The sequence below is a fragment of the Anomaloglossus baeobatrachus genome, chromosome 1, assembly GCF_048569485.1.
Source record: "Anomaloglossus baeobatrachus isolate aAnoBae1 chromosome 1, aAnoBae1.hap1, whole genome shotgun sequence".
NCBI lineage: Eukaryota > Metazoa > Chordata > Amphibia > Anura > Aromobatidae > Anomaloglossus > Anomaloglossus baeobatrachus.
In genome coordinates, this window is record NC_134353.1 from 947,704,457 (window position 1) to 947,729,075 (window position 24,619).

Consider the following 24,619-nt stretch of genomic DNA (forward strand, 5'->3'; position numbering starts at 1 on the left):
TGCAACTGCACTTTTAGTTTTTTTTTTACATATATATTTAAACAAATTGGAAAAGGAGGGTTATTGAAAGTTTTATATTCTTCACAGAGCTGGGGGGGGGGAGGGGAGTTATACATGATCAACTACTCACATCACCCCTAAATACCTGAAGGCCTCCTCCACCACTGTGAGTGTCCAACTGGAAATAAGATGTGACACGGGGGAGTTAGGGTCCCATAGTAAATTAGGAGACACAGTGGGGGAGGGGTCCCACAGTAAATTAGGAGACACAGTGGGGGAGGGGGCCCACAGTAAATTAGGAGACACAGTGAGGGAGGGGGCCCCATAGTAAATTAGGAGACACAGTGAGCTAGGGGTCCCACAGTAAATTAGGTGACACAGTGGAGGAGGGGTCCCACAGTAAATTAGGAGACACAGTGGAGGAGGGGTCCCATTGTAAATTAGGAGACACAGTGGTGGAGGGATCCCACAGTAAATTAGGAGACACAGTGGGGTGGGGGATGGCGCCCACAGTAAATTGGGAGATACAGTGGGGGAGGGGTCCCACAATAAATTAGGAGACACAATGGGGGAGGGGTCCCACAATAAATTAGGAGACATAGTGGGGGAGGGGGCCCCCTTGCCTGAGCTGTGCAGTGAGGTCAGACATTTAACACTAACGCTGATTGGCTGCACTGCCACCAATCAGTATTAGGCTTATCCACTGCTGTCCAGGGCAGTGAAGAGAAGCCAGAGCCGCTGTGAACAGGTGAGGGCGGGATAGCTTTGTATCATCAGCCTCTGTCAGCTGTGATTGTGCTGCCTGGAGGGATTCCAAAAAAGAATCCCCCTGACGACCGTTTCGCATGGAACTCTATTTCTTAATCGTGTGGAATTAGTGTATTGGTCTGCCAGGACCTTTTTATCCTCCCTCTTGCGGGGTCTTCTTTTTGGAATCCTAATCCTGTGAAGCTGCACAAGGCACTTTAATAAGTATGTATTAATCTAATTTCTAATTTTGTTTTTTTTTTTTCTCATTGGAATCTCTGGACCATTTGGTTGCACTAATCTCCCGGTATTGCTCTATAGCAACCGGGAACAGGATTCCCTTGGCAGCCAGTATACACACACGTCTTTTTTTCATTTGATTTAATTCTGGTGCATGTATCATCCTTTGTGCAGTTCAACATCCTCAATGATTTTTTGTATATTTTTTTTGTTGTGTACATGTCTGTGATTTGCATTTTGCAATTATGTTTTTCTAAACTTAATAAAAAAAAATCATATTTTTACATATAAAGCACTCTTCTCTTTCTGTAATTTTCAGCTTTGCCCAACACCTGGTTGTGTAATGGTTAGATGGAGACCTGGAGAGGAGTACAAGCCACAGTGTCTTCCACCCACTGTGAAATATGGTGGAGGATCGCTGATGATCTGGGGATGCTTCAGCAAGGCTGGAATTGGGCAGATTAAACTTTGCGAAGGACGTAGGAATCAAGCTGCATACAAGGTTCTCCTGGAAAAACAGTTGCTTTCTTCTTCTAAGGGGTACTTCACACACAGCGAGATCGCTGCTGAGTCACGTTTTTTGTGACCTCATTAGCGATCTCGATGTGTGTGACACTGAGCAGCGATCTGGCCCCTGCTGTGAGATTGCTGCTCGTTACACACAGTGCTGGTTCGTTTTTTTATTGTTGCTCACCCGCTGATAAGCACACATCGCTGTGTGTGACAGCGAGAGAGCAACAATCCTGAATGTACAGAGAGCAGGAGCCGGCGTCTGACAGCCTGCGGTAAGCTGTAACCAAGGTAAACATCGGGTAACCAAGGTGGTTACCCGATATTTACCTTCATTACCAGCCTCCGCAGCTCTCACGCTGCCAGTGCCGGCTCCTGCTCCCTGCACACGCTAAGTTAAGCGGTGTGAGCTGGTAACTAAGGTAAACATCAGGTAACCATACCCGATGTTTACCTTAGTTACCAGTGTCTGCAGCTTCCAGACGCCAGCTCCGTGCAAGCGCAGCGTCGCTTGCCCGTCGCTGCTGGCTGGGGGCTGTTCACTGGTCGCTGGTGAGATCTGCCTGTTTGACAGCTCACCAGCGACCATGTAGCGATGCAGCAGCGATCCTGACCAGGTCAGATCGCTGGTCGGATCGCTGCTGCATCGCTAAAGTGTGACGGTACCCTAAAGCAATGTTCCCCAACTCTGAGGACTGGTTTTTCGATAAGGACAATGCGCCATGCCACAACACTAGGTCAATCAATGTGTGGATGAAGGACCACCACATCAAAACCCTGTCATGGCCAGCCCAATCTCCAGACCTTGTGGCCTCAGAAGGGATTGCACAATCCAGTACCACCTCTTCAAGATGCTATATCAGCGACTCCTGTCCATGCTGCGGCTCCTGCTGCTGTCGCTGGCTCTCCAGAAACCTCCTTCTGCTGATCCCATTTTGCTGCACACCAACCTGCACCAGCTGCCTCCACAGCTCCTCCATCTTGGGTGCATGTGCTGCTCCGCTCACACAGCTCTGTATAACCTTACCAGGATACACAGCATCACCTGCAGCCACTACATGTGCCTCCTGGAATGCTGCCCGCAATCTAGCACCAGATGTGATGAGGTTATTCACTCAGCTTGCTCCTTGAGGTAACGACAGGAACACTTTTTTTTTTTTTAACCTTCTTTTTATTAGATTTTAATAGAAAAAACATATAATCAATAATCATATAATACAATACATAATGATTGTTAAACTACAAAATTACAGATAATGTATCTCCTCGATTCCCAACCCCCCTCCCGACCTCCCCCCACCCCACCTCTGCGTGTCCTCTCTCCAAACCTAGATCTTTATGATATTGGGTTGTGGCCTCCAATGACCTGCCGCAGGTACCATGAGGTATTTTCAAATTGTGATCTAAAGCCTGCTTTACACGTTACGATTCTGCATACGATATCGTATGCGATCGTAACCGCCCCCATTGTATGTGAGGCACGTTCAATTTGTTGAATGTGCCGCACAAACGATTAACCCCCGTCACACATACTTACCCGTCCATACGACCTCGATGTGGGCAGCGAACGTCCACTTCCTGGAGTGGGAGGGACGTTTGGCGTCACATCGACGTCACGCGGCAGCCGACCAATAGAAGCGGAGGGGCGGAGATGAGTAGAACGTAAACATCCCGCCCACCTCCTTCCTCCCGCATAGTCGGCGGGAGCCGCGGACGGAGGTAAGCTGTCGTTCAATGTTCCCGGGGTGTCACACACTGCGATGTGTGCTGCCTCGGGAACATTGCACAACCGCACGTTCCATTTTTGAGAAATGAACGACGTGCATGCGATGAACGGATTTTCATTCAATCGCAATTGCACGGAGGTTTTACACGCTACAATCATACTTACGATGCTGGATGTGCGTCACTTACGACGTGACCCCGCCGACACATCGTAAGATTTATTGTAGCGTGTAAAACGCCCTTAAGACTATTTTTAGTGTCTATGGGGAGTGTCTGGATGTATGGAGGACTCCATGTTTCAAAAAATTTCCTGGTCAATTTTTCCTTGTTTGTCAGTGTCTCCAATCTCTTCATTTTAAACAGAAATTTGATTTTTGTGTCAACCAATGCCATAGTTGGGGGATTCAAGTTTATCCATTGGTGTAAAATGCTTTTCCTAGTGGCCGCTGCCCGAATAGAAAGTGCTGCCTTTGTTCCCCTGGGGATACTTTGCTGAGTCTCCCCTAGGATATTAAAGATGGCCCATTAAGGGGTTAACTGGAATTTAATCTTGTATGTGCGTTGAATTCTCAGATGTATTTGTTTCCACAGTTCCAAAATTTGCGTGCATTCCCAAAACTGATGGTATAGTGTAGCTTTTTCCAGACCACACTTAGCGCAAGCGTATATTGTAGATGACATTCTGGACCGAACCAGAGGTGATATGTACGCCCTATGAAAGACCCGCAAAGCCATGTCTGTGTAACTAGCATATGGTACTAATTTTACTAGAGACAGGGTAGCTCCCAGTATATCTGCTATCTCATATTCCGGGAACTCTGTTTTCCATTTCGCCGGGCCCGCCTTCTCCTCCTCCCAGTTCCAGTGAGGACGTAGCAACGAGTATACAGTTAGGTCCAGAAATATTTGGACAGTGACACAAGTTTTGTTATTTTAGCTGTTTACAAAAACATGTTCAGAAATACAATTATATATATAATATGGGCTGAAAGTGCACACTCCCAGCTGCAATATGAGAGTTTTCACATCCAAATCGGAGAAAGGGTTTAGGAATCATAGCTCTGTAATGCATAGCCTCCTCTTTTTCAAGGGACCAAAAGTAATTGGACAAGGGACTCTAAGGGCTGCAATTAACTCTGAAGGCGTCTCCCTCGTTAACCTGTAATCAATGAAGTAGTTAAAAGGTCTGGGGTTGATTACAGGTGTGTGGTTTTGCATTTGGAAGCTGTTGCTGTGACCAGACAACATGCGGTCTAAGGAACTCTCAATTGAGGTGAAGCAGAACATCCTGAGGCTGAAAAAAAAGAAAAAATCCATAAGAGAGATAGCAGACATGCTTGGAGTAGCAAAATCAACAGTCGGGTACATTCTGAGAAAAAAGGAATTGACTGGTGAGCTTGGGAACTCAAAAAGGCCTGGGCGTCCACGGATGACAACAGTGGTGGATGATCGCCGCATACTTTCTTTGGTGAAGAAGAACCCGTTCACAACATCAACTGAAGTCCAGAACACTCTCAGTGAAGTAGGTGTATCTGTCTCTAAGTCAACAGTAAAGAGAAGACTCCATGAAAGTAAATACAAAGGGTTCACATCTAGATGCAAACCATTCATCAATTCCAAAAATAGACAGGCCAGAGTTAAATTTGCTGAAAAAAACCTCATGAAGCCAGCTCAGTTCTGGAAAAGTATTCTATGGACAGATGAGACAAAGATCAACCTGTACCAGAATGATGGGAAGAAAAAAGTTTGGAGAAGAAAGGGAACGGCACATGATCCAAGGCACACCACATCCTCTGTAAAACATGGTGGAGGCAACGTGATGGCATGGGCATGCATGGCTTTCAATGGCACTGGGTCACTTGTGTTTATTGATGACATAACAGCAGACAAGAGTAGCCGGATGAATTCTGAAGTGTACCGGGATATACGTTCAGCCCAGATTCAGCCAAATGTCGCAAAGTTGATCGGACGGCGCTTCATAGTACAGATGGACAATGACCCCAAGCATACAGCCAAAGCTACCCAGGAGTTCATGAGTGCAAAAAAGTGGAACATTCTGCAATGGCCAAGTCAATCACCAGATTTTAACCCAATTGAGCATGCATTTCACTTGCTCAAATCCAGACTTAAGACGGAAAGACCCACAAACAAGCAAGACCTGAAGGCTGCGGCTGTAAAGGCCTGGCAAAGCATTAAGAAGGAGGAAACCCAGTGTTTGGTGATGTCCATGGGTTCCAGACTTAAGGCAGTGATTGCCTCCAAAGGATTCGCAACAAAATATTGAAAATAAATTTTTTTTTTTTGGGTTTGGTTTATTTGTCCAATTACTTTTGACCTGCTAAAATGTGGAGTGTTTGTAAAGAAATGTGACAATTCCTACAATTTCTATCAGATATTTTTGTTCAAACCTTCAAATTAAACGTTACAATCTGCACTTGAATTCTGTTGTAGAGGTTTCATTTCAAATCCAATGTGGTGGCATGCAGAGCCCAACTCGCGAAAATTGTGTCACTGTCCAAATATTTCTGGACCTAACTGTATCTGGCTAGTGGAGGTGGTCTGCGTTCTAGCGTTACGGTGTCTAATTTTCTACTTGGCCCTACTCCTGCTCCTTGAGCAATATTTTTTAGTGCCAAGCTACGAGCTTGAAGGAATAAGAAAGGTTTGTGCGTGAATGCTGGAAAGCGGCGAGTCGATTTCTCAAAAGTTAGTAAAGAAAAGCTGGAATCCAGCATATCCACCGCCATCTGACATTTTTGCGTGGCCAGAATCTCATACTCCACTGTGGGTCTCTAGAAAGTGTGGGTTCCCCCTAATTGTCTGGAATGGTGTTACATAGCAGCTAGCACCGCAAATCTTTCTTACCCTCCCCCATGTTTTTATTGTAGCCCAAAGTGTGGGATGCTCTGTGATGTCGCCTTGGAAGCTCATCTCCTCTCAGGTGTAACAAGGTCATCAAAGATAAGTGTGGGTATAACTGTCCTTCCAGTTGGACATTGGCAAAATGGGAGGTGCCTCGCACCCAATCCAAGACATATCTAACATTTGCTGCAAGATTATATCTACCAATATCTGGAAGGTTAATTCCCCCATCCTTTTTGGGAAGGGTAAGTTTAGAGAGGCTCATCCTGGAACACCCCACACGTCCCCAGATGAATTTCCTGAATCCCGTATTTAGCATCTTTATATCAGAGTTGGTTAGTAGCAATGGAAGAGATTGGAAGAGATACATCAATTTAGGAAACGCTATCATTTTTATGAGATGACACCGGCCCGAGAAAGATAGTTTAAATCTGTCCCATGACTGCAGGAGCTGAAGCAAGGAGGCTATACAAGGCCTATAGTTTAATTTATACATCAGTGACGGGTTGGCTGGAAGTTGGATGCCCAGGTACCTAATAGACTCCGAACACCATTGAAATGGAAATGAGGCATCATTAATTTTACCAGTTCTAAATATCGCCAATGCCTCCGATTTGTTGTAGTTAACTTTAAAGCCTGAGATTTTCCCAAATCTGTTTAGTGTATTCATTATAGCCGTGATTGCTTGAGCAGGGTTGGCTCTAAATAGCAATATATCATCTGCAGGCCAACATTTTGATCATAGCATGTCCGACCTTCACTCCCTGGAACTCTGGCAAATTTTGTAATGTTCGTAGAAGTGGATCTAATGCCAGGTTAAATAATAACGGTGAAAGTGGGCATCCCTGACGCATTCCTCTCTGTATATTAAAAGATTGAGATGGCGCATTGTTTATGGACAGATAAGATCTTGGGTCCTTGTAAATCATTTGGATTGCCTCGCCAAACCAGGGACCAAATTTCCGTCTATCAAGAAGGCCATACAGATAGCCCCAGGAGACCCTATCGAAGGCCTCGTCCGCATCTAATCCTACAATGATGTTCTTGGTGTTTCGGTGCCGTCTGCTGTATGAGATAGCTCCTATTGCTGTCCTAATATTATAGGTAATTGACTTTCCATGAATAAAACCAGTCTGGCAAGGCAATATCAAATCCGGGATAATTTGTTGTAATCTATTAGCTAATATTTTAGTGAAGATTTTAAAGTCTGAGTTGAGTAAAGAAATTGGCCTATACCCTTCAACTTGTAAGAGATCTTTACATGGCTTGGGCAGGACAATAATACACGCTTCATTGAAACCATCTGGAAGCTTCTTAGCCCTCACTATTTCATTGAACATTGCACATAGATGCGGTCCTACAGAGGGTCCTAACAATTTATAATACTCGTTGCTAAACCCGTCAGGTCCCGGTGCTTTAGCGACCTTGAGGGTGTTAATAGTTTGCATAACCTCCACCGTACCAAGGGGTGCATCCAGTATGGCTTTCTGTTCCTCAGACAGGGGTGGAGTTACCTCAGGCCGAAGAAAACCAGCCCCATCAGTAGTATTTCCAGTCCCAGCTTAGTAAAGTGACCCAAAAAAGGCCCTAAACTCCTCAGTTATCTCATCGCCTCTGGATGTGATTGTCCCATCCCTTTTTTTAATATTTTGGATTCTAGTGGCCTGTTTGAATGGTTTTGTCATGGAAGCCAAAAGTCTTCCCGGTTTGTTGCCCCATTTAAAGCATTTGTGTTTCAAGTAATCAATATTATTCAGTGCTGCTTCATGAGCCAACGTGACTGCAGCCTCTTTGGCTTCTAGGAATTTTTGTTATGCCGCGGGTGTATTAGAAAGTTTAAACGCCTTGTATGTCTGGGTTAAATGTTTCTGGGCTGAGTACGCTTCATTAGCTTTTTCTTTCTGTAGATAACATATGCAAGTATTTGCCCCCTTATCACTGCTTTAGAGGCCGCCCAGAATAGATGAACGTCCTCGCTATGTTCCTGGTTGTCTATTTTGTATGTGTCCCAAAAGGTCTGTAAAGACTTCTTAAAGTCTTCTGACTGATAAAGATACGATGGGAATCTCCATTTCCGCTCTCTAATTACTGCCCCTCCCAAACTGGATTTGAATGTGACTGGTGCATGGTCTGATAGATAAATGTCTAGGATGTTCGAGGACATAAGTGAGGATAACACTGATGAACTCACGAGCCAATAATCTAATTTCACATGAGAATTATGAACATGAGAGTAGTGTAAATAGTCTTTATCAATTGGCTGCTGTAACCGCCAGACGTCAACCAAGCCCAGATGGTCCATTAATAATTTTATACCTCCCTTATGTGTGGCCAGATGTGGTTTTTCAGGGTTTGATCTATCCAGGACTGGGTCATAAGCCTCGTTAAAATCACCTCCCACTATCAGATTAGAAGTGTTCCACCCTGCTATGTTTTCCAGGAGTTCGGAGTCAAATCTTGTGTCAGGAGTGTTAGGTGCATATATGTTAGCTAATCCATAAACCGTACCTTCAATGTTAATTTTGACCAAGAGTACTCTCCCAGAAGGGTCCTCCATCACATCTAATACCTTATGATTGAGGTTCTTATTGATGAGAATGGCGACCCCTCTCTGTTTCTTGGTAAAGGATGCCTCAGCACACATGATGTACTTCCTACTCAGAAGAGAAGGGTGGTTACCTTTTAGCCAGTGTGTCTCCTGCAAAAATATGATGTGAAAATTTGAGCGATTCAGATAGTTAAGAACTTTTCTCCTTTTAACTGGTGAATTGAGCCCGTTCACATTCCACGAACACCATATCAGCTCCTGCAGCATGGACACTCCTAAGTTTGTTTGGTTACCCATTACCCAATACCTGCCTTAGGAATTTTTTCAAAGCCTAATCGTGTCTCATTTGAGGTGCTCCACCCATCCCAGCCAGTGAGTAGACACCCCCACAAAAGGGCACCTTTGGAGATACACACGCAGAGATTCCACCCACCCTCCCCCCATCAACATCCCATTAAACCCCCCATCCTAACAGCAAGGCTTCCTGCCTTCAATATAAACATACCAATGAATAACCGTAAAATTTCAAACATTACGTCAAACAAATCATGCTTGAAGTCACCATGTCAAGTATCATTGTTAGATGGTGAAGGTGATGCTGCTGAGTTTAGGTAGTTCAGGGCTCTCTCCGGATCCCCGAACTCCCAATTTTTCCCCTCCACTGTGAAGCGAAGGGTCGCTGGATATTGTAGGCTGAATCGAATGTCTCTCCCACTAATAGTCGGCATACCGGGCTGAATGCTTTCCGTTTTGCTGCCACAATTGCTGAATAGTCTTGAAAAATTAAGAGTTTATTGTTGTTGTATGAGAGACCCTTCTCATTCCGGAAAGCCGCCAAGATTTTTTGTTTGTCTTGAAAGTCCAGCACTCTAAAGATGACCAGACGGGGTCTGGAACTTCCATCCCTGCGAGGGGGACCAATTCTGTGTGCTCTTTCGATGGCTATCGATCTTGATGTTGTTTTTACTTTTGGGGCCTTAGGTAGCCATTCTGCGGTAAATTTTTGTAAGTCCTTTGGGTGAACCGACTCAGGAAGACCTACCAGGCGGAGGTTGTTCCGCCTTGACCTGTTCTCCAGATCATCCATCTTTTCCAACAGGGAGGCTACATCTTTCTCCTTGGCTTCCAGCTTCCCGGCGAGGTCCGGTAAAGAGTCTTCTAGGTCTGAAACTCTCTGTTCCACCTCCGTCAACCTGGTTCCTTGTGTGTTAACCTGGCTAACAATAATGTCCAGAGAGGATTGGAATGCTGCCAGCCTACTATCAATGACCGGCATTAGCAAGTCCATTATGGCTTTGGCAGTGGATTGGAAATCGGATGCAGGCATGTTGACCTCTGCTGCAGCCTTTGCCGGAGGGGGCGACTCCTGACTCCGAGTCCTCCCTCCTTTTTTAGCGGATGTGGGAATATTTTTACCTACAAATTTGTCCATGCTGTGTGGAGCTCCAGGCAGCTTCTTTGCAGAAATGGGTGACTGCACTTTAAAATGTTTTTACATTTGTACAGGAAGGATAGTTAGTATGCTGAGCACTGGTCCTGGATGTCAGTCAGGCTGCAGAGCTATGAGAAGTTCTTTCTCACAGGGGATTCTAGCAAGAGTCCAAGCTTCCCTGCACTTTTACTCCCCTCCTCCCTTATTCTTAATACTTCTTTTATTTTTAATAGGGGTTAAAGTCCTTTGGCACTGCGGTCTGTGGACTCTGATGATGACCCTTTATAGCCCAGCTGCTCTGGAGAGAGGCTGTTTGCTGGAGCTGCGGTTCAGAGCTGGTTTATATGCTTGAATACAACTTAGATTAGGCTGCTTTCACACTACGTTTTTTTAACATGCGTCATGAACGTTTTTTTAACGCAAAATCGGATCCAGTGCAAATGCGTTTTCATTTCAATGCATTTGCAATGGACTCGCGTCAACATGCGTTCACCTGCGTTTCCATGCATTATAGTGAGGATCCAGCGACTTGCAGTTTTTTAACATTTTTCAAAAACGCTACTTGTAGTGTTTTTGAGCTGCGTCCAAATACTGCAAATTGCTGGATCCTAACTATACTGCATGCAAACGCATGTGAACGCTGGCATGCTAATAGACAGGATCCTGCATGCTCTACTGAGCATGCCCAGAAACCAGCCTCGGGTGATCAGTCTCTCTCTCCCCCTCCCTGTCTCCCCCTCCCTCTCTGTCTCTCTCCCCCTCCCTCTCTCCCCATCCCTCCCTCCCCCGTCTCCCCCGCGTGAGAGCTGCGGACACTCGTAACCAAGGTAAATATCGGGTAACCAAGCAAAGCGCTTCTCTTAGTTACCCGATGTTTACGTTGGTAACGTGTGCAGGCAGCCCCGGCTCCTAGCAGCTGCGGATGCTCGTAACCAAGGTAAATATCGGGTATCCAAGCAAGTTACCTGATGTTTACCTTGTTACGAGCCTCCCCAGCTGTCAGATGCCGGCTCCCAGTCTATCACGTTCAGTTCCACTGACTCCCGATCACATGACTCCAATGCCCGCCCATAAACTTAGAGTGACAGGTCCTGCAAAATAACACATGCGTTTGCATGCGTTTTTTTGCTGTAAGAGCAGGATCCGCTTTTACAGCAAAAAAACGTTCATGATGCATGTTATAAAAATGTAGTGTGAAAGCAGCCTTAGAAAGACTTCAGGGTATCCACCCCCAGTTCTCTCAGGCAGCTCTGCCCCCACAGCCACTCTCCCTGTCAGCTACCTCCAGCCCCTCTGATCTCTGCTGTAACTACAGACTTTCACTGTTTCTTCTGTGGCAGGAGGGGGGGGGGGGGGGCGAGAAGTGTGTGAGTTCACTGAAAACTATGGCTGCCGCTGGAAGCACTTCAGTCCCCCTCCCTGTCTCCTTCTGGATGTTAGTGCCCGTTTTTTCTCCCATCTCTTACCAGGTCCCGGGTGCTTTCCGTTTTCAGTGGCACAGCTGCAGGGGGAGCAGGGAGGATGGGCAGCGTTCCTCTGTGCAGCACAGCCCACAGCTTGGTGTCAGAGCCCTCCTTTCTTTGTGGTGCAGAGTACACCTATCACCTCCGGAGTATCAGGAGAGCCGGGCCCGATGTGCGCCCCTTGTCCTGGCCTTATCCCTGCAGCCTTGATATGTTAGGATGGGCCTGGATAACGTTTTTGGCCTAGGCTGCTGCAGGAGCTCATGATAAAAGCAGCTACCTCGTAGCTCCGCCTCCCGGAAGTCCGACAGGAACACTTTTACTTAAAAAGTCCAGCAGCTCCATTTGGCAACACAAACTGCTCTGCAGGGCCATAACACAAGTCCTCTTCCAGCTTCAAAGAACATAAACATAGTATCAAAGTTCTTTTCACTTGCGGGTCCGCTTATACAGGTTTGGATACAACTTCTCCCCAAAAGTATCCCAGTTGAGGTGTAGCAGTCTCCACAGATACCTTACCCAGTCAAGGACAACCTCTTTTTCTCTCAGAGATTCTGTTATTCTCGCTGGGTGAGCACTGTACTAGTGGCTCCACTGGACCGAAGGTGGCAGCAGGTACACACGTTGGTAAGCATCCGGCAGCCCCAGGGGATCTGCAGTACCCTGGCTGCTGGCGCCACGGACACAGTACAGTCTTAGATAGAATCGGCAGTAGCAGCAGGCAAGAGTACTGGATACATCCAGGATGGATGTGTGCCGCCCCCACGTCAGCAGCCGAGCTGCTCGGATCCGGATCCGCAGTGGCTCGAGGGGTCTCTGGACCCGGGGGGTCATGCGGACACTCAAATAAAAGGGGACGTGGTGTGTACATGGGATTGTGGTAACAGTTCATGATGCCACCCATGCTGTGTGGTAAGGTGGATTACCACCACTGCTGTTGGGTAGCACCCAAGGGCGGTGGAGCTGCAGCTGGTTAACACCCCTCTGTGGGTAGGGGTGGATGCCACAGGGCTCAGTGTCCAGAACACGGGAGGCGATGATTGCCAGAGATGGCGCGCCGGGCCGGTGGGTGTTGGTGTACTCACGATTGAATAATTGCACACAAGTTTGTCGGTAAACCAATGGGTCAGTGGCCGGCTGCCGCTTCGGGGTGTATACGGTTCCCACACCCGGCTGATGTACCAGTGTCCCTTCCTCGGGCACTTTATATTTTCCTTCTACCTTGGACAACCTCGTGTGGAACGGGGAAGTCCTCTCCCGGTTCTGTTTTGGTTGGGAGATGTGCCCGTGAAAACTGACCCTTGGGATCTCAGTGGGTTGTTGCGAATACCCTATCCCCTGCGGTGGGCTGCCGTTTTGCTCTATCTGGGCTAACACTGTGGAACGTCTGGAACGTTGCTCCCGGCCTGTTTAATTAGAGAAGGGGCTTGCAACCGTCTTCTAACTAGGGTCCAGGTACCCCGCCTGTGCACGGTTTCCGGACCGGATCTCCGCTGTCGGTACCGGCGGGCTCCAACCCTGTCCCGGTCCACCTTGGATCTCCCACGACCGGACTCCCGTCGCCTTTGGACACGGTCCACTGCTTGCCACCTACCCTGGCTACCTGTCACTAGGCTCAGCCTTGACTCTCCTCTCACTTCTCCTTCACCTTCCACTTCTTAACCTCTCAACTTCAACTCCACTTCACTTTCCACTTCTTAACCTGCACTTCTTGTTTCCGCCCCCGATCCTCAAGACCCCTAGGTGGGCGCTCCCAATCTGCCTGGTCCCGCCCACTGGTGTGTCCTTCCTACCCAGGGGGGGGTGGCTAGGCTTTTGTGGCAGATGGTACCTGATGTAGGATGGTGTTGTGTGGGGTGTACTGCTTTTCTGTGACCACCTGGTGGTGCCAGGGCATCACAGATGCATGGATGGATGGATAGATATGGCAGCAGCAACCGGCCAGGCTACTTGCAATAGCCGGCCATCGTGGTAGCCGGTCAGCATGGATGGCAGTGGGAACAGAAGATCAGCAAACTGGCACAGCACTGAAATATAGATAAATGTCAGCAGCATCACTCAGCACAATGACAGCAGCAGCACAAAGGGACCTGAGAAGAGAACTAGCAACGTAGATAACTCATTGCCCAGGCACCTCCCTTACGGAGAAGATGCCTTAAATACTTGCAACCTCTCAGCCAACCTGCGAGCCACATCCGGGTTAAGGTACGCTGGCCCTTTAAGAAAAGGGGTGTGGCCACCCCCCACCTTCCTTCAGACAGAACAAGAAAGCCTGTGAGGTGTACACAGGCTCTGGGAGACAGCCACATGGACTGGGGAAGGGGCAGCCACTGCAAGATAGCGGGCAGGTGAGAGAACCGATGTCTCTGCTAGGGGAGGGGGAGCAGCACAGCACGAGGACACTGGTATGAGCATTACAGTTTCCTTCTAGAGGTATAACAATCTCCACACACAGACCATGTGTCAAACAAACAGACACCATTATAACATATGAGACACACCCATGGGTGGAGGTATGTAGATAGGCAGACCTGCGATAATTGGTTTTGTAGTACTACCAGTACCAGAGCCACCATCTTACACCTTATACATTTGGAACATGAATATGGTTTCTCCCCAGTGTGAATTCTCAGATGTTTAACAAACTGTTATTTTTAAAACATTTTACACATTGTGGGCATGCATACGGCTTCTCCACTGTCTGAGCCCAATGATCCTTATCACCTTTATGTGCCTTATAGCCCATTGAGACAAGCAGATAATTATAAAAGTGATTTAATATAAGATCACCATAAATGATCTCACATTGAAGGCAGTCAAGAATTTACATGTAAGGGTTATTGTATACAAATAATTGTTTATGAATTCATCATTTACAGATCCATTTCCATTGCATAATCAATGCGCGAGAAATTATTTATTACATTACACAATTATCATGAATGATACATCTTAAAGGGGTTGCCTACAACAAAATACACATTAATCAATAGATCTTGGAATAAAAATAAGTTCCACAATTGGATGTTTTGCAAAAAATTGTTCCTGTGCTGAGATCAAAAGTAGAGAACACACAATTTCCTAAATGTTGCGGTCATTGTGTCGTCCTATGTGATTATATCCTAACATGAGGAAACTTGTAGTATTTTAAGCTTATTTCATAAATGAATTTATTAAAAAGCAAATAATAAAAAGGTAAATGAGATAAATAAATAAAACACAGATCTAAATAGAGAACACTTTCAGATTCCTGCAAGTTATTGGTGCTAACTTCCTTAATTATCTGACAAACCCTATGTAACTGGCAGCCTGACTTTCCTGTTTGCACTGACTTTGCAAAAAATGGTGTGTCATTTCAAAGTCACTGACACTCTCCGGCAGCAGGTGGTCCAGATGAAGTCCAAAGGGGTGACCAATCAGCCATAGCAAGAGAAGTTGGTCGTTCCAAGTTTGTGATTTCGAGAATATTGCTTTTTTACAACATCACAAACTCTTTCAAGTCCTCCAAGAAGGCTGGTCGCCCTCAAAAGACAAATGCAAGAGGACAGGATAATGTGGTGAATCTCTATGGGTAATCATTCTACACTGCAGCCGTAATGGGTCACCAGTTCAGCACTGAACAAGGTAAGGATCTGTCTCATCTTAGTGTCACGACGTTTAAGAGCATTTGGACTGAAAGTCCAATCTGTAGTGACCAAACCTCTCATTAGCAGAAAGCATCACAAGGCTAGACTCACCTTTGGAGAGGAGCATGTTGTGTGGACAGAGGAAAAAAGTGTCCACAGTTCATTTTTGTGATGAAAGCAAGTTTAATTTATTTGGGTCTGATGGGAAACATTATGTTCGTTGACAAACTGGGGAAAAACTGAACCCAAAGTGTGTTAAGAAGTCAGTGAAAGGTGGTGGAGGAAGGGTCATAGTTTGGGGAATGTTTTCTGCAGCAGGAGTTGGAATTCTCATGACTGCAAATGTGGATCAGAACCTTCTTCAACAAGACCTGGTTCCTTACTTGAGTACACTACTCAATCAGTCAGCAATTTTCATGCAGGACAATGCCCCCATCACATAGCAAAATGGGGAAAGCAGTTCCTAAAAACAATGAAAAGCCACAGCCCAGAATCCTGATCTAAACCCAATAGAGAACCTCTAGAAAATCCTTGGTGACAAAGGTATGGCCAAGAAACCCACAACAGTCAAAGAACTGTGGAAGAGACTGGAAGAAGAGTGGACAAAAATCCCCCCAGAGCAGAGGGAGAGACTAGTGATGTCCTGTAGTATTTAGTTATCTTTCTCTGTGCTACAGTCATTGCTGTTCTCTAATTATGATCAATACGTTTTGGGCAAAATAAAGGTTTAATCTTGATAAACTTTGGATCTTTTGTAAAACCCTATTCTAGTGGCATGGTGTACCCCTTACAGAAAAAAAATGTCCCTGCTTGTACTGTGTAATGGCAGTGTTTGATTTCCGGGGTAGGTGAGGAAAGAAAAGAGTATACAGACAGGACAGCATGGGATTGCAGATGCCGATTTCCCTGAAATAAAACATTTCCCTGCATATTTATAACTAGGCAGGGAAATGTTTTATTTCACGGAAAGAAGCAGCTGTGATTCCATTCAGTCTTGTCTATACAGTGTTTGCACCCATATCCTGTCCACCGCCATTAACTTGAGAATGGCGGCAGCTATAGGCATAGAAGTGGTGTCTAGGTATAGTAAAGTATCCATGCGTTACGCAACGAAACCACCTATAGCGCCACCTGGTGGAAAACAACGGAGTTAGCATTTTTATCACGAAAACGGAACGATATAGAGAAACCTTGCATACAGAAATGCAATGATTAGAACGTGTAAAACTCATGGAGACCTTCGTATAAGTCATTGGGTATGGTGGCTGTGTAGAGTGGCCTCCACGCTCACCTGACCTGACCCCATTGGACTTCTTTCTGTGAGGTCACATCAAACAGCAGGTGTATGCGACCCCTCCACCAACATTGCAGGACCTACGACGACGTATCACAGATGCTTGTGCATACGTGTCACCTACCATATTGCACAACATGCAGCAAGATACAGTATGCTGTCCAGAGTCCAGATGTGCATTGCAGCTGACGGGGGCCACTTTGAGCATCAAAGTTAAATGAACGCCATATGCGTGACCAGAATTCAATGTTTGGGGGGGGGGTCATGGGTTTCATATCATAGCATTTCTGTATGCAAGGTGTCGATTCGTATTGAACTGATGATGCCCTACAATTTTTTAATTCACTTTTTTTCTTTATCTCGTTCCGTTTTCAAAATAAAAATGCTAACTCCGTGGTTTTCCCCCAGGTGGCGCTATAGGTGGTTTCATTGCATAGAGCATGGCTATTTTACTATACCTAGATACCACTTCTATGCTTTTAGCTGCCGCCGTTTTCAAGATAATGGCGGTCGACAGGATATGGGTGGACACACTGTATACTCTGTTTAGTATATTAAGCAAAAGATAACAATGGCTTAAACCCTGTGTGAATCATTTGATGTGTTATATGAACATGTTTCTGATTAAAACATTTACCACATTATGAACATGAAAGTGACTTCTCCCTTGTGTGAATTCTCAGATGTCTACGAAGATCTTGTTTCACAGTAAAACATTTTCCACATTCTGAACAAGAAAATGGCTTCTCCCCTGTGTGAATCATTTGATGTGCTATAAGAGCATTTTTCCGGTTAAAACATTTCCCACATTCTAAACATGAAAATGGCTTCTCCCCTGTGTGAATCATTTCATGTGCTATAAGAGTATTTTTCCGGTTAAAACATTTCCCACATTCTAAACATGAAAATGGCTTCTCCCCTGTGTGAATCATTTGATGTCTTATAAGAACATGTTTCTGGTTAAAACATTTCCCACATTCTGAACATGAAAATGGTTTCTCCCCTGTGTGGATTCTCAGATGTCTACCAAGCTCTTGTTTCGCAGTAAAACATTTTCCACATTCTGAACAAGAAAATGGCTTCTCCCCTGTGTGAATCATTTGATGTGCTATAAGAGAATTTTTCCGGTTAAAACATTTCCCACATTCTAAACATGAAAATGGCTTCTCCCCTGTGTGAATCATTTGATGTTTTATAAGAACATGTTTCTGGTTAAAACATTTCCCACATTCTGAACATGAAAATGGTTTCTCCCCTGTGTGGATTCTCAGATGTCTACCAAGCTCTTGTTTCGCAGTAAAACATTTTCCACATTCTGAACAAAAAAATGGCTTCTCTCCTGTGTGAATTTTTTGATGTCCAATAAGATGAGATTTACGATTAAAACATCTCCCACATTCTGAACATGAAAATGTTTTTTGCCCTGTAGGAGCTTTTTGATGTTTAACACGCTGTCTGTAATTTCTATTTTGCTTTCCAGTCTGTGATGAATCAGGAATTAAGATCTGCTTAAAAGGATAAGATGATACATTTTGGATATGAGAGACTGAGAGTATATCTTCAATATTGGAAATCTCTTCATCTGCATACTGAATGATACTGCAATCATCAACATTAAAGTGTGAAGATAGCAGATGTCCCTCTGAGCTCCTGATACAATCATCTGCAAAAAATAAAATAATATATTTTAATAATATAACCTCAGTAATTATATTGATGTTTTCTAACATTACAAAAGGAGAATTTTATAAAAAAAAACAAAAAACCCAAACCCATTTCTTAACTGACTAAAAATATTTGACTGCACCCTAATCTCACAGCAAGGGCCAGTAGGACTCGCTGTTACAATACCAGGCTTTTCTATTGTAGTTTTCCACTTCAGTATTGAAGACCGTTAAGTAGAGATTAGGAAACCTGTTCGAGAAAGGTTCACCAATTTCAGATTCGGCACGAGTCTTGCCCATTCAGATTAATGTTCAGAAGCCCCAAAACTTTTCTCAAAATTCAGCAATGTTGGGCTTTGTTCTGTAACTGTTGGCAGTTGCACTAATTCTTTTCTTCTGCATTATTAGCTCTGGATATTGGTGCTGTCTGATGAGCGGGAGGACGTGTTTGATGAGGGGAGGGGAGAGGTCAGAGAAGCAGCGGACTGTTTTTTTCCCTAAACTTAATGTATGGATGTTCCAGCAGCCAATGAGGGGGCAGAAACCATCCACAACATTCAGACACAAGAGCTTGTGTCATTGGCTGCCTAAGTCACATGTCCCTCTGCATATAACAAGCGGACATGCGGCGTCTGGGGATGGTGCTGCTGCATATAAATACAGATAAACACAAATTCATAATAACTCTGTGCTCCTGGCACCAATTGACATTTCAGCATCTAAATCCTGATTGCTAATTCTGTGGTCTGCCAAAAATTGCCATTTTATCATCTAAATAGTGATTTCTACTTCTGTGATCCCGCCCAATATTGCCATTTCATCATTTAAAAAGTGATTTCTACTTCTGTGGTCCAGCTGAAAATTGCCATTTCATCATCTAAATAGTGATTTCTTCCTCTGTGGTCCAGCCACAAATTACCATTTCAGCAAATAAATATTGATTGTTAATTTAGTGACTTGTGACTAACAGGTGTGGGCCTAAAGTTGTGAAACAGCTGGTTAAAAGAGGGAAAGGGTACAGCAAACATGAGTGAGGAATCCAGAGGTTGTGTTAGAAGGGTGAATAGGCGTGGTTTTCGAGAGGTAGGTGCTAATGTTACTGAAAGCTCGACTGAACAAACACTGGCTTGTCCTATGCAAAGACAACTGAGAGCTTCTGTTACCGGATGGGCTACTCCACTCCCTTTCTTTGGCAGCCGCACAGCGGTATGACTTGTAGAGGAGGGCCAGAAAGAGCATGTGCTACAGTGGATATCAAGTGCCCTATCCTTTTCATCCTCCACCTCAACATCACACAATGTACATTCCTCACAGATGGCACCCCAATTGCCCTCGTTTTGCCCTGTGTCCCAACTCTTCAATCGGCCAACTGACTGTGGGGAACCAGACATGGGCAAGTCTGCAGTGCTTTAAACACATGAAATTCCATGGGCATCAGAGGTCTTCTCCAAAGATTCAAAGACTCAAGATGACGAAAGCATTTACACTGCTGCCCAAAATCTTTGTCAGATGGATCTGAGGACGGATGAAGTAAGGTCTGAGCAGAATCCAGAACCTCGTCAACAGAGGTTAACCCCCGGGGGCGTAAGTGATCATGATGAGAGTCAGATACCTGAGACAAATGTGTACTGTACTGTGCTGTCAGGGCAGGAAGAGAAGGAGGGTGACTGTAAAGGCAAGGAGTGGGACAACATAGAGAATGACTGAGGTTCTACATCCCACTTGCAGCTTAGTAGCTCAGCAGTAGAGGTGGAGGAAGATGAGGAGAGTACGTTGCAGCTTCCCGCACAAAGTGATGCAACCATGACAAGCACTGCATCCTTAGCCACATTTCTGTCTGTGGCCAGCAGCGGTCGCGGGTCTGATGTTCACATGGACGGCAAGTGTTACCTAGCCTGCAACTTTTTTGAGACCGTAAAGGATGACCCAACTTACATTATCTGCAAACTTTGAAAAAAAAATGACTCAGTAGGGGTAGAAATTCCAATAATTTAAATTTTACATGCTTGAACCGGCACATGCACAACCAACATGCGTTATTCTGGGAATCTTACTAAAATGCGGCCTAGCTGGCCTCGCAAACCACCAGCCAACCCAACAACCGTGTCTGCTGCTTCTAACTCCTCCATCACCGTGGCAAGTGTTCTCACAAAAGTCTCCGGCTGCAGAACCTCGACTTGTTTTCCTGCTACAGTCGTGGTGAGTGAGAGCCTGTCAGCTATTATGGAAGTGGACATGCCTGGTTGTTTTTGAACAATCTCAGACACTGAGAACACCATATCTTTGTCAATCCACCATAACATCTTCGCCTACACCTCCCTCACAGTCCACCAGTTTGTCATGTAAACCCTACTCCACCCTCTCAGCACAGCAGCCAGCCCTCGGTACTGAAGTTGTGGACATTGAAAAGATTATTTCCTCCCACACATGCCAAAGGTAAGGGCTTGAACTTCACCATATATAAACTGTTGGCCACAGAAATGCTGCATTTCTTCCTGGTGGATTCAGACCGTTTCCGAAAGCTGATGGCCGTGGCAGTCCCCCAGTACCAGTTGCCGTTACGTCTCTAATAAAGCTGTGCCTGCGCTATACCAGTAGGTAGACAACATCACCCGTTCCTTGAAAAATTCTGTCTGCCAGTGTGTATTTGCTGGCCAATCAAGCACAGTGATACTGTGGTTAGTAAACCAGGTACTTGTACTTTTGGCAGTGTGGACAGGTGCCAAGTCCTGCTGGAAAATGAAACTTCCATCTCCAAAAAGCTTGTCGGCAGAGGGAAGCATGAAGTGCTGTAAAATGTCCTGGTAGATGGCTGCGCTGACTTTGATCTTGATAAAACACAGTAGAGCTACACCAGCAGATGACATGGCCCCAAACCATCACTGATTGTGGAGACTTCACACTAGAGCTCAAGCAGCTTGGATTGTGGCCTCCACTCTTCCTCCAGACTCTGGGACCGCGATTTCCACATGAAATGCAAAATTTCCTTTCATCTGAAAACAGCATCTTGGACCACTGAGAACAGTCCAGATCTTTTTCTCCTTGGCCCAGGCACGACACTTCTGGCGTTGTCTATTGGTCATGAGTGGCTTGACACAAGGAATACGACACTTGTAGCCCATGTCCTGGATACGTCTGTGTGTGGTGGCTCTTGAAGCACTGACTCCAGCAGCGTCCACTCCTTGTGAATCTCCCCCAAATTTTGAATGGCCTTTTCTTAACAATCCTATCAAGGCTATGGTTATCCCGGATGCTTGAGCACCTTTTTCTACCACACTTTTTTCCTTCCACTCAACTTTCCATTAATATGCTTGGATACAGCACTCTGAACAGGCAGCTTCTTTAGCAATGACCTTTTGTGGCTTACCCTCCTGTTGGAGTTTGTCAATTACTGCCTTCTGGACATCTGTCAAATCATTAATTATTCAATCAGACTGCTCTGCTTGGGACCCCAACGTAGAGAAATACTTTGGCGTAGTGTTGGGGCTCTGTTGCATTGATCAATTCAGTAGCTAAATTTCTCTATATTCATATGTTCATGGCAGTAATGCAGGTTCCATTTTTCACATTTTCATTCATACATATAGCTATTGGATTTTTCATGTCAGTATTCACACAGCAGTTTCTGCTTTTCACATATTCCCCTTACATAGTCACTGGTGTGCATACCTTCTCTCCATATAGTGTAGTTTTTTTTAGGTTTTTGCACCCAGTTCAGACTTAGAATGGTGTTCCAGATGTTATTTCTTGATTTACACCAGAATCCCACCAGTTTGTCACGAACTGCCAGGTGGGGGGTCTCACTAGGTCCTCCCGCCATTCACTAATTTGTCAGACTCCTCTCTAGCGCCCCTCTTGTTGGCAGGCCACTTTTGGTACTGCAGGACAATAAGTAAATAAGGCTGCTGAGCTACTAATGTCAAATATTGAAGGTCTGTCAGCATGGGTAATGTATATATCACCGATTCCCTCTGATGGAAAATATATATATGTATATATACCTCGGTACCCCTTGCTGATAGCACCCTAATAATTCTAAACACAATAATTCTGCTGCCACCGTCGTACCTATTGTGCAGGTAGTCCAGACATCCGTTAAAGATAGCATAGGGCCCTTTGAGTTTGGATTTGTATACAGAACATGAGGAAACAAATTATTAAATTTTATATATTTAATCCGAAAATAGGCAGTTTATAAAATATACAAGATGTTACAAAGGGGAACAATACAAATACAGTGTAGACAATTACATAAAAATGAAAGGGATAAACGTGAAACTTACTAAACTCGTGCCATAGATGTGACGTCCGAATTTAAGGGGGGGGGGGGGGGGAAGGTGTCCAGAATAAGATCCAAGCAGGCAACACCACAGCCTAGCTGCACCTTCCACGACTGACGACCTTGAAGATTGAGCTATGGACTTTTATGACCTCAGCTCACCCTCCCACCTGTGACCTCATTTTTTGATACCTTGTGGGCTGTGCCGAGGGGTCAGAGAAATGAGCTAATTCTAGTTTTTTGCATATCTTTGCCCCTGGGCCACACAGGTGAAAGATATTAGTGTCAAATTTTATATCTCGATTTTACATTCGCATAGATACCAAACACAACACATCTAGCATGATTTTACTGGCCAATACTCATTTGTCGCGATACCAGCGATCACCTAGTAAAGCCAAACGGTGCGCTCCGCAGGGATTCTGGCAATATGCTTTTCATTTCTCTAGCATTAACGTGGCATCTAAACACTGTTTTAATAGTTTTTTTTCCCCTTCAAAAGAATAAAGAGATGTTTCTGTGTGCACTACTTTGGTTGTAGCTACCATCACCTGAGTCGTAAATACCTAGCTCTTCAGCCAGATCAGATCGTCGTCATGGCGATCTCCATCTCTGTGCTGCTGATGGTGGGGAGGGGTATAGGAACCTTAACAGTTAACATGGCAAACACGTGAAATATATCCCTCTGTGTGTAATGACTCTATATAATAAACTGTATCAACAAAAAGAATTTATGAACATTTTTGATTTCCCTATGAAAATATGTAAAACTGATTATTTCATTGTCCTGATCACAAAAGCAAAGTCTATAATTAATTAAATAGTTTTTCTTGACTATTTAGGCATGAGTAACTGGAATATAGCACTTAAAAGCTGGAGACAAAAAATTGTGTTATATAGTGTTATCAATATTTTGGCTGAAAAAGTGACTATACATCTAAGAGCCTCACCGGGGCGGTGATCTGTAGGAATCTCCTCGTTACTCCGCTGATCGCCCCTCACATTTCTCTCTGGAGAATTAATATTGCTCAGATCTTTATCCGGATCCAAAAGCTGCAAAACAAAATATTGTAAAAGTCTCCGGGAATAATGGAGATAAGATCCGGACATGTGAGGTCTGTGGTCAGCTGTGATCCTGCCGTCTCCACCGCTCTCATTACACAAGTATAAAACATCTAATACTGGAGGAGAAAACAAGACTGACCACAAGGAGGTCACAGCCGTCTACACCTCATAGGGGAGATCTCCATCTACCTGAGGATCCTGTGGAGGAGGAGGAGGAGCGGGACATCTCTCTGGGGTCGTCCTCGTACTGGAGAGGCCTGCAGGAGACACAGACAGGACGGACATCATTATTACATACAGATAATTATAGGCCGGGTGTATTCAGTCCTGTCTATTACCTGGTGATGTGCGGGGCTGGGGCTCCTCCATCATCACCTCCTTGTACCGCTCCTTGTGTCCTTCTAGATACTCCCACTCCTCCATGGAGAAATAGACGCTGACGTCCTGACACCTTATAGGAACCTGACAACACAATGATACCGTCATCACCCAGAATCCTCCAGTGCCGTCCTGTATAATGTCCCAGCATTCCCAGCAGTGTCACCTCTCCAGTCAGCAGCTCAAGCATCTTGTGGGTGAGTTCCAGGATCTTCTGGTCATTGATGTTCTCATGTATCCGGGGGTGAGGCGGAGGCCCCGGGATTGGGCTCAGGGTTCCTCCCCGTCCTTCAGACACAGGGGCCTGACATCGATCACTAGAGGTCTTCACTACTGTGTAATCCTGAGTGTGGAGACATTAATAATATCACTACAGACATTTCCAGAGTCCATCACCTCCCCGGTCATATCCTCTGTTATTCCCATAGATACTGATGTGATGTGATGACATCAGAACCTCTCACCTCCCCGGTCATATCCTCTGTTATTCCCATAGATAATGATGTAATGTGGTGACATCAGAGCCTCTCACCTCCCCGGTCATATCCTCTGTTATCCCCATAGATAATGATGTAATGTGATGACATCAGAGCCTCTCACCTCCCCGGTCATATCCTCGGTTATTCCCATAGATAATGATGTAATCTGATGACATCAGAGCCTCTCACCTCCCCGGTCATATCCTCTGTTATTCCCATAGATAATGATGTAATGTGATGACATCAGAGCCTCTCACCTCCCCGGTCATATCCTCTGTTATTCCCATAGATAATGATGTAATGTGAT

At 45.1% G+C, this 24,619-nt stretch overlaps 1 pseudogene; it reads right to left on the reverse strand.

Annotated features, from left to right (window-relative positions):
• The window catches only part of LOC142257004 (uncharacterized), a 417,356-nt pseudogene that overhangs the window by 385,831 nt on the left and 6,906 nt on the right, over positions 1 to 24,619 (reverse strand).